This window comes from Malus domestica, chromosome 16 (genome assembly GCF_042453785.1).
Source record: "Malus domestica chromosome 16, GDT2T_hap1".
NCBI lineage: Eukaryota > Viridiplantae > Streptophyta > Magnoliopsida > Rosales > Rosaceae > Malus > Malus domestica.
Genome location: NC_091676.1, coordinates 30549067 through 30560128, shown reverse-complemented (window position 1 = coordinate 30560128; position 11062 = coordinate 30549067).

Below are 11062 nucleotides of genomic sequence, written 5' to 3'. Positions count from 1 at the left end.
CGGATTCAAAGATAAAGATGAGAGGTAGAGCTAATCCCACCGGGCGTGCCAAATTTGTAAACACAAAAATTCCTGAAACAAACGAGACAAGAACACGTTTACAAAATAATATTTGTATTGATGATTTAGGGTTACAATCTCTTTCTAATTTGATCCTCTGATTCGATCCCCGTAAGATGTTGATTTGTGGATTGTGATGCTGATCCAAGGGCCGTCGAGGCTTGATCTCGGACAAATGGTTGGAAGTTTCTTCAAGGGGCCTTTTGGGCTTGATCTTGAAGGTTAATGGATGAACAGATCTTCAAGGGCTTGTGGGCTTGATCTTGAAGAACTGTTGATGAACGGATCTTTAAGGGCCTTTGGGGCTTGATCTTAGGATGAACGGATGATGAACGATGAACACTTTCTTCAAGGGCCGTTGGGGCTTGATCTCGGACGAACGGTTGGAAGTTTCTTCAAGGGGCCTTTTAGGCTTGATCTTGAAGGTTGAGTTGACGAAGAACGAAGAGAGCTTTCTTGATCCTTCAGGATTTGCCTGGGAGCTTTGGAGTTTCAAGGTTTCAAGGTTTTGGTGTGAGGTGAATTGGTTATGAATTGGTTCTTTTCTTCCCTTCCAAAATGAACGAAATGGCTTCTATTTATAAAATTTTCCAAGGCCTAATTTTGAATATAATATGCAGATGAAATAAATCGTTTCTGCTAGGTGTTGACATGTGTCCTATTTGATGACTTTTCCGATTTATTTTGATTTTTCGTTTAGTCACACGTTACGTGTAAAATTTATGTAACACGTAAGCGTTGAAATTGTAACTATTGGTCAACATTTATTTCACCGAAATTTCGATGTCTACAGTTAACTCGGCGTATGATTTTTCTTCGACCTACTTGGTGAAGTAGTCAGTCGCTACAAGTATCCATGCATGCTTTGCTGATTCGGAAGATGGCGTAATTTTGCCGATTACATCCATGGCCTATCCTCTGAATGGTCATGGCTTGGTGACCAAGTGAAGTAATTCGACCGGGACCCTCTGTATGGGCCTATGGATTTGACATTGTACACAACCTCACGCATATTCAATGTAATCTTTTAACATACTCGGCCAAAAATAACCATGTCGGTGGAGCAACCAACGTATTTTGTGTCTGGATTTATGATCCCCGCATCTTCCTTCGTGTATATTTGTAAAAGCTTGGGCGGTTTCTTCTGGGTTGAGGCACAATAACAACAGACCATCTTCACTTTTTTGGTATAGTTCATTATGGTACATTATGTATTTTGTGGCATATACCCTTGATTTGCGGTCGTGTTTGCCACTGGGATTATCAAGATACTGCATAATTAATCTTCTTCAGTCGTCTTGTAATGTCTCGACTGCGCAGATATCTATAGGATCCTCTCGTTCCAACAACGAAGGTAGGGACATAACTTGTGTACGGATTACGTGGTCGTGTTGGAGAACTTGTTGATTAACCAAAGCCGGGTGTAGATGTCGCACCACTGGTATGACCCGGCCCAGTTTACCCCCGAGGAGATGTGCTCCGGAGGCTATTTGAGCCAACTCGTCTGCGTTAGTATTTGAAACTCGTGAGTTGTGCTTGAACATAATGCGTGGCTAAATAGTTGGTAACCATATGATAGGGCACCAGAGTACAACTCATGCAACGAAAGTCCCATTGAGTTAGCTAATCATAAGTTCTGAATTGTTGAGGACGATGCAAGCTGCCTTCAAGTCATGAAGGACATTAAGGCCGATGACGAAGGCTTCATATTCGGCCTAATTGTTTGTACAATCAAATTCCAACTTGAGAGAAAAATACCATCAGTAGTGATCAGGGGACTTGATGACGATTCCAACACCGGCCGAGGTCGAGGTACTAGAGCCGTCAAAATACATCATTTAATAATTATCACGTGTTTCCACCACGCCAATTTCTAAGTCGTTGCCCCCAAAACTGTATGGAGAAGGATATTGAGCTAAGAAATCGGCCAATGCCTATCCTTTAACAGCTTTTTAGGGCACGTATTGCAAACTAAATTCGGACAACGCCATTGTCCATTTTCTAATTCGGCCTTTTACTATCGGCCGAGTGAGCATATAGCGAATAACATCTATCTGGGCGATGAATTGAGTAACAGAAGGGAGCATGTAATGCCTGAGTTTAGACGCATCGAAGAACAAAGCCAGACAAAGTTTCTCAACGACTGAATAATTTATCTTAGTTAAGTTAAGATTCCGGCTAAGATAAAAAATGGCCTGCTACCGCCCATTCTCATTGTCTTGCGCAAGAAGACAGCCAATGGATTCCTCAGCAACCAAGATACACAACTTAAGAGGTTTACGGTGCCGACGTGGCAGGAAGACAGGTGGGGTAGTGAGGGAGACCTTGATTTTCGGGAAAGCATCCTGATGTTCTTTGCACCATTCGAATTTGTTAAAATCCTTAAGTTTCAAGAGCATGGGAAAAACCCTTATTTTCCCCACTGAGTTAGAAATGAAATGACGGAAGAGATTGATTTTATTGAGTAAGGATTGTAATTGCTTCTTGGTTGTCGAGGGTGGAGCATCAATGATCACTCGAGTTTTATTCTCATCTACCTCAATGCCACGATGATGTACAAGAAAACCCAAGAAGTTGCATGCCGATACAGCAAAGGCACATTTAGCAGGGTTCATTTTAAGATTATGTTGGTGCATACGAAGGAAAGTTTGTCGAAGATCATCTAAATTTGTTTGGTGATGCTTCGATTTGACCATAACATCATCGATATATACATCAACGACTGTGCCAATCAAGTCAAGAAAAATGGTATTCATAGCGTGTTGGTATGTGGCATCGGCATTCTTAAGTATAAAAGGCATGACGACCCATTCGTAGGCCCCAAGTGCCTCGAGGCAACGAAAAACAGTTTTGTGGACATCAGCCTCAGCAATGAAAATCTGGTTGTAACCAGCATGGTCGTCCATGAAAGATAACATCTTGTGGTTTGCTGTAACATCGATTAACAAGTCTGAAATTGGCATTGGATATTCGTTTTTAGGGGTTGCCAAGTTCAAATTACGAATATAAATGCAAATATGTAAAACACCATTTTTCTTTAAAACTGGGACAATATTCGCCAACCATTCGATGTATTGAGCTGTCCGAATAGAACTGGCTTTTAAAAGTCGAACGAGTTCATCTTTTATGCTGAGCTGAACTTCGGTCAAGAATCGTAGGGGGGGTTGGTGGAAAGGTTTACAACCAACCTTGATTTGTAATTCGTGCTCGACGAGTGTTCGATCCAGGCCAGGCATCTCATGGTAACTCCAAGTGAAACAGTCTTTAAATTCTTCGAGCAGTTTACAAAGCTCAAATATTCATAGGTTGGGGCAACAAATAACTAATAAATAAAGGCCAAGGGTCAGCAACTGTTCCAATTTTTATTTCTTCTAATGGATCTTTGACTTGGGGCCGACTATCTTTGAGCTCGGATGAAGCAGTTTGGACTTTGTCAAGTGATAGGACTGGACCGTTGTCTCATTTGACGAGGAACTCTACTAAGTTCACCCTAGAATTTGGTTGCATGGAAATAATATACCAATAGGCCAGCAGGCGTTCCATGATAGATGAAACCACGGCCTGGCGTCTATCCTATTTGGTATCAGGCATCAAGATCATTAATTAAGCTAGCTAATTCGAGTTTTGCCAAATCCTGGTGAACAGTCTCGGTGCCAACCTCGATGGCTTTCTGAACTAAGATTCAAGTCGGTCGTCCTTCTTTCGTTGAAACCTTGCAGGGTAATGTAGCCAACATGATCATTGTAATAGTGAGCTTGAATCATATTAGCTTCGAACGACTGATTGTCGGCTGGATGAACTACAGTTGATTTGTTGTCCCAAAAGATGAGGATTTGATATAATGACGAGGGGATACAGCTAGTTTGGTGGATCCAGTCACGACCAAGTAATGCATTATACTCGTTATTTGAATCGACTATAAAAAATGATGTCATGTGATTTTGACCTGCGATAGTTACCTCTAAAGGAATCACTCCCTTAGTTTGAGATTTGTCCCTGACAAAGTTGCTTATGGTTACCCTTGATGGAATGAGTTTGCTTTGGAGCGATGTAATGCTTTCATGATAGAAATGGGCATGATGTTAACCGTTGCTCCACAGTCGACAAACATTTTTGAAATCGGGTATCCTGCAATATGGGTCGTGACATACAACGGCTTTAAGTGATGAAGGTTAACAGTTGAAGAACGGGGAAACAGTTTGGCAAGAGCTGCTTTAAGTGTATCCTTTTTTCTTATTTGCTCAATTTCTTTGAGGCCACAAAATTGACTTGCGTGGCCTCCTCGACAATCATGTCGTCGTCCAGGAAATTTAGTTGGGATGTGGTTGGCAAAAATTCTATGCGTAAAACATGGACCATGCTGATTTTTATGTTGTCAAGGATTGAATGGCCCATCAGGTCGTGATCTCCATCCTTTGGATTTTTGAGCGAGATGTATTGCTCATGGGCATTACTCTCTTGGTCATTTTCGACTGCAACAAAAACTTGTTCATGCAGCATGTTTGTCGGAGCTGTTTCGTTTTGAATTTCGACCACTGGCTCGCTCGGCATTGGGACTTGGTATTGCACTTGTAAAGCCTTATGAGTTTGCTCTTGATATGCGATGCAGACATCTCTTGTGTCCAGGTAAGCATCTAAATGTGCCACATGCTCTTTTTCATCAGTCGTAAGGCCGATTAGGGAAACGGCTGAGAAAACTTCATTGGAGGTTCTTGAGAGAAAAAGGAAGATCAATAATATCAATATCAGTATATGGTTCTACCTCAAAGCTGAGAACTCGGTGTTGGAAATGTACCCTAAAACCAATCATATGATGATACTTTACGGACATTTCACATGTTAAACTAATCTAGTTTAATATCAAGGGCAAAGATTATTGTTTTAAGCCGTCTCATATAAATGTTATATGCTTAAACGATAAGTCCAAGGAATATGTAATTAGGAGAATGTGATTTAAACAAGTTAGATTAATGAGACCATTCTCTTTCGTATACATATCTTAAACGTTCCTGATCATAAGATTGCTAATTGGGCATTGACAGTCCGTTAAGATCAGTACATGCTATGTCTTCTCTTAGTGAGAGTGACTAGTCTCGAGTCATTGGTGTGATTGACACCAACACAAGCATGTAAGTGCTCAATAGCGAATGAGTCCACTGAACACGATCAACGAGGAGTTCTCATACTCATGTCACATGAGAACTCATGGTTGGGATAATGCAAAATAGTCCTTTGACCTAAGGCATCATAGTTGTCTTGTGGTTAAGTCCTTGATCTTTGATTGTGTTAAAGTCACTCCATTCGAGGGTGTCCACGACATAGTTGGGGTTAAGCCACTTAGCCATGGAGGCGAGTGAATGCGCAACAAGGGATCTCTAACCTTCAAACCGTTTGGGGGAGAATACTCTATGATATGATTAAGAATCTCTGGCCAGAGTATGAATGAGATTTAGGAAGTCGTTCCAAATCTCATTCAAGGTAATCATATAAGCACATGTATCACATTGGTTAGTAAACATGAATAAACTATCAATCCAAACAATGTGGTCAAGAGTATTGTATTAGAGAAAGACCGTATTGCATTGTAATCCTAAACTGAATAGGTTCTCCACCTCTTCTGATTAGCTTGGGTAACCATGATATGCTGCTAGGTGTCACTCATGGTTTGTGGAAGCCCTAAACGTGTATAATCACTAAAGGGAGAATTGAAAGTAAGTTTCAATTCACAATCGATTTGAAATGGTTTTAATCGCCCACTGCCTCGCTAAAAGGAACCTAATGGATCGTACACCGTGTAAGGTGGAGATTGAAGAAACAATGAAACCCTATGGCCGGCCATTTAGTTAAAGGAGTGAGTTTTGGACTTATTTACAAATTTGCCACTCCAATGAATTAAGGTATAAATATGACTTTATAGCCAAAATTCATTTAGGGTTTCTTTTAGAGAATTGGAGAGAACATATCTCTCTCTTTTCTCTCTAAGAGGCCGGCCCCCTTGGAGGGATTAGCTAGTAATCTTTCTCCTCCAAGGTCACTCATCTCTTCTTCACATCTTACCTTGGTGTGGAGACTTAGAGGTTCTCTATTTTGAGAACTTGGAGAAACATCTTCTTCCATCCAAATCCATGGATCTAAGAAGCGAGGAATGAAGGCCCTCTCCTTGGGTGATTAGCCTTTGCTTATGCAAAGAGGAATCTACAAAGGTATAAATTTCTCAACTCACTTTGATTTGAGTTGAGTCTTGGTTCACCAATCTACTAGGCTTTGAATTTCATGGTTAATGTTTTGTTTTTAAGTGCATACAAGCATGATTCCGCCTTTTAATTGTTAATTGCATGCTATAGATGTTACTTAAATGAACATGTTTTTCACAAAATTTTCTTCAAGTGGTATCAGAGCCTAGGTCTAGTAGTTGGTGAATCCTTTTGGGTTTTATAGTTCATAGTCTTTGATTTAAATGTTGTAATATGTTACAAGCTTTATTCTTGTTTCTTTGAATGTAAATTTTGTTAGAAAATTTGCCATCTCAAATGTTGTACATGTAGTTCATATGAGCATGAATATTGGAGCTAAAATTTGGTGCCATGTTTTTGGGAAAATTCGGCCAAATCCAAAGGGTGGATTTTTGGGTTCATGTTTGACTTGTTAAAAGTGTTTTCAAGTGACTTTTGGAACCCCTATGTACCCTAGTTTGGTTATATGTTATTTCCCTTAAGTTTGAATGGTTTTGGGATGTTTTTGGGTGAAAAATGTTCATGGAATTTTTTTGAGTTTTTCATGAGTGTTCTTCATTGTTCTTGACATTTTTGCCAAGAACAAAAAGTTTGATGTTTTGATTCAAAGTTGTGGTTAATTTCATAAAGTCTTTGTTTTGTGTTGGTGGGTGTGACTTATCTATCAACAAAACATTTATTGAAATTTTGAAAGGTGATAGAAATGGTGATGGGTGTGTAAGAAGTACTTCTCTTACACACACACCACTTGCATGGCTTTATTCACACCAACCTATTTCCACTTGCATGGCTTTATGACTTTGTTGAAAAAATTTCAAAATTTTGTGGCTTCAATCTCTCCAAAACCGGCCACCCTACAAGTGGGGTGTTTTTGGGGCTTTTATGCAATTACATAAAGTTTTGGTACTTTTGTGTAATTTGTAGTTTGACCCAAAAGTTTACGTATTTACGCAAAGGCCCAAAATCATTAAAGGACAAATTGTTTTGTTCCATTAATGAAGTTTTTGAATTTGTTGAAATTTTTGGGTTCTAGTTGTAATTACATGAAGTAGTGGACTTTTGTGTTTTTACAAAATGAGCTCAAAAGTTTAAGTTTTGCAACATAGCCCAAAAAGTTGAGGTTATTGCATTTTGGCCCAAATTAGGTTGAGAACAAAATGGTTTTGTCTCTTTAAATGAGAATTGGATTTTCATTTCATTTAGCTCTATTTAAATCAATTCTATGGATACAAAAACCAAATGAAAATGTTGCAATCAATTTAATTAGTTAAAGTGTTAATTAATTAAAGGGTGATTATGAACCTAAGCCTACGATAATTGAGCTATGTGAAAGGCCGTTTCAAATTTGTTTGAACCATGTGAATGTGTAGATTAGATTTTGGTTGTAATTTGATTTGATCAAATGTTGTAAAAGAGCATAAACTCTTCTTTACTTTAAAGTAATTTGTTTTATTCAAATGTTGTAAAGAGCATAAGCTCATCTTTACTTTGAAGTACTCCTTTCTTGTATTATTTGATATGCATGAAAATGGAGTAGAGGGTCCAACGCCCCTAAGACAACACGCCTTAATGTGATTAAACGCGTAACTAAAATCAATCACCATCCCTAGACCGAGATTCAACACTAGGCTCGTGTTGAATCTAAACAAAGGTTCATAGTCATCCTAAGGCCCTAAGGCAACTATATAGTCCATCAAATGAATGCAAAGTTTATGTTAGTAGTATCATATACTCTTGCTTTAAAAACCGTTTTATAAGTATAGTGGGAGTATTATATACAACTAAAACAATCAAATGGACCAATAGTTGTAATAGGACCAAAATTGTTTTAATAAGATTAAAATGTATGTTTATATATGATGAGACCTAAAACCCTCAACCAAACCATTATTAAGTTGATAAGCGAGAGATGCTTTGAACATCTCTTCGTAGGCCTTCCACCCTGGTGGGCTTCAATCGTTTGTGACTCATACACCGTATTCGTCCAGTTCTGGGGTATGCAAAGTATGTGCTTACATTCAGGAGAAGCCTATAAACATATGATGAAGTGAAAGGTAGGCAACGAGTATGGTCAATATGATATTCTTCTGAGGTCATTCTTGAACCCCTACTTGAACTAGCATGGTGGGAATGACTTAACTAAGTACAATGGTGCCAATATGATATTCTTCTGAGGCATCATTTTCTAGAGGCCAAATTAGGTGGGTAATTACAAAAGTTGTAAATGGCTAAAGCGTTATCCTCTCATCATTATTGTTGCTAGCCAATATGATATTCTTCTGAGGTGGGCTTGGTAATGGTGAGTCTCCCATACCCTACTAAGAGTTTCATCCAAAACTCTCGAATTCCAATGAGGGATATGGAATTTGCCAAAAATAGTGGGTGGTGCTATTTGATTTAAAGACCCGAATCAAATGGCTTAAAATCAATCAATTTATATTCGTTATGTATTTATTTACCAATATATTTGCAAACGCTATCCAACACTTGACAAATAATAGCCGAAAGCTTTAGTTTCCGGACTTGGTACTACAAAACCATAGATTGTCTTTAATGGCTTGTAAATGTTCCTAAGTAGTCTCATCCTCACAATCTTCCTATTGATAATGTATCATTAGAAGAATATGTTAGAAAAAGTCTATCATAAAGAGGACAACACTTTTAATGTCATAATTCTTCAATTACAATTTGTTGTATGAAGAAATAAGAGTTGCTTTGAACAACTCTTAGTTAAATGCAAACATTAGTGCTTGTTTCTTTGTTACATGAACAAGGAACTTTAGAAGTAAGCACAAGGGCATGGACACTTTATGTGCCATGATTCTTCACTTACAAATTGTTGTATGAAGAAATGAGAGTTGCCTTGAACAACTCTTGAAAGTTTGTAATTATGTTTAGAACATAATGGTTGGTTGACAAAAATAGTCCATCAACATGGACTTATGATGATTTTGAATCATTGAGTGTTGAAGTGTTAAACCACTTCTAGAGACGGAAAAATAGGCTAGGACTTCACCTTTATGTCCCTATCCTAATGGTTCACTAAGTTTATTGTAAACTATGTAGTGAACAATAAACACATGCTCTCCAAAATGTTTGATGTGTATAACACCATTGAAATAAGTTTCAAGAGAGATAGTGGGAGTTTAGGGACCATGACTATTGTAGTCAAAGGAGAAGTCAAATGAAGAAGATAAAATTAACTCCAAGGGAACAAACTTTCTTTATGAAAGGATGGACATTGGAAGGGGTATTTGCAAGAAATGTCTTGCAAGTGTCAAGAACACACCTTTCGAAGGTGTTGTAAATTGTTCTTGAATAGTTCAAAACAGTTGGTTCTTCTACTTGAATGCTTGATTCCGTATTAGTAACTATGTTTTACAATCGTTGTAAAAGTGTGACTAATAAGAAGTAGAAGATATATGAGAGAAGAAAAAGGTGCTTCACATTCGGAACGTGAATAAAATAAAGATCTCTGCGAAAGCAGATAGTACTTACTTCCTCATATGAACTACCAAAGAAATTGGAAAAACCAAAGATTGTCTTTACTTTCCAATTTTAAGGAACTTATTTCCGTCACTATAGTAGAGATGGATGAATGTTTTGTTTGACAAAACATTGTTCTTTATTAGTCAATGATTGGATTATAGTAATCTAATTAATTGTCTCTATAGTAGAGATGATATGGTAGTGTTAACTGTTTAGAATATAACGATGCTTAAAACCCAAAAGGTTGCAAGGTAGTGACTAATCCCAACTGAGTTGTGATACCTCAAAAACATAAAATACGAGTTGGTCATAGATGGATGCTTTGGATCGTTAGATCCAGATCCAATACCTTCTTATTAAAATTGTATAGAGGCGAAATGTTCGAATCTTTATTCTTTTGGAAAGAAGAAAGAATCACAAAGTTGTTGAGGTTAATTCACTTAGATGTTAGTGGCACTTGTCCACAACATAATACTACTCATGTTGTATGACATTCACCGAAGATCACTCTCGGTTGGACTATAGTTTATTTTGAATAAACACAAGTCCGAATACTTTGCAAAATGTTTCAAAGAATTCAAGTAATGTAAGTTGATGAGTAAGACGTCTAAAGTATTTACCTCCTTAGATTTGATCCAAGATAAGGTAACACTTTAGAACAGTTTCCTTGAAAGATATCAAGGAAATAAGCATCATAAGATAATAGATTTCTCCATAAGGAGAAGAATGAACTTAAATAAAATTTAGTTCGTTGGATATTATCAATTACCCATATATAGGATATATACTTCTAAGACAATATGATTGTCAATTAGAAGATCTTCCAAAATTTTCATGACTCCATAGGATGTAGTTGGAAAGAAAGACAAAACTTAATCATGTTAAGATTTGGAGTTGTGTGCTAATAAGCAATATTTGTTTAAGAATTATCTTGTGGGTATCCTTAAATTAACATTTGGATATCACTTCTATAAACCAACTAACAAATGTTGTTTGTTGGGTAGTTCATTGTAATCCTACACTAGGATTTGCCCAAGATAGAGCAAATGAACGAGGGATAGAACTCAAAGAATGGTTCTTTAAGAAACAAGATAGTGATCAACAAATATAACAACCTAGTTCCTATACCACAAGCTCCAAGGTAGTCGAGAAGGATTTATAAACCGTCTCAGTTGAATGGTTTGAACTTTATGACTATGTCATAGAGTTACACCTCTTAATTCGAAAGAAATAAGAATGAAAATCCTTATGACTACATTGAGTGTATATACGATATATAC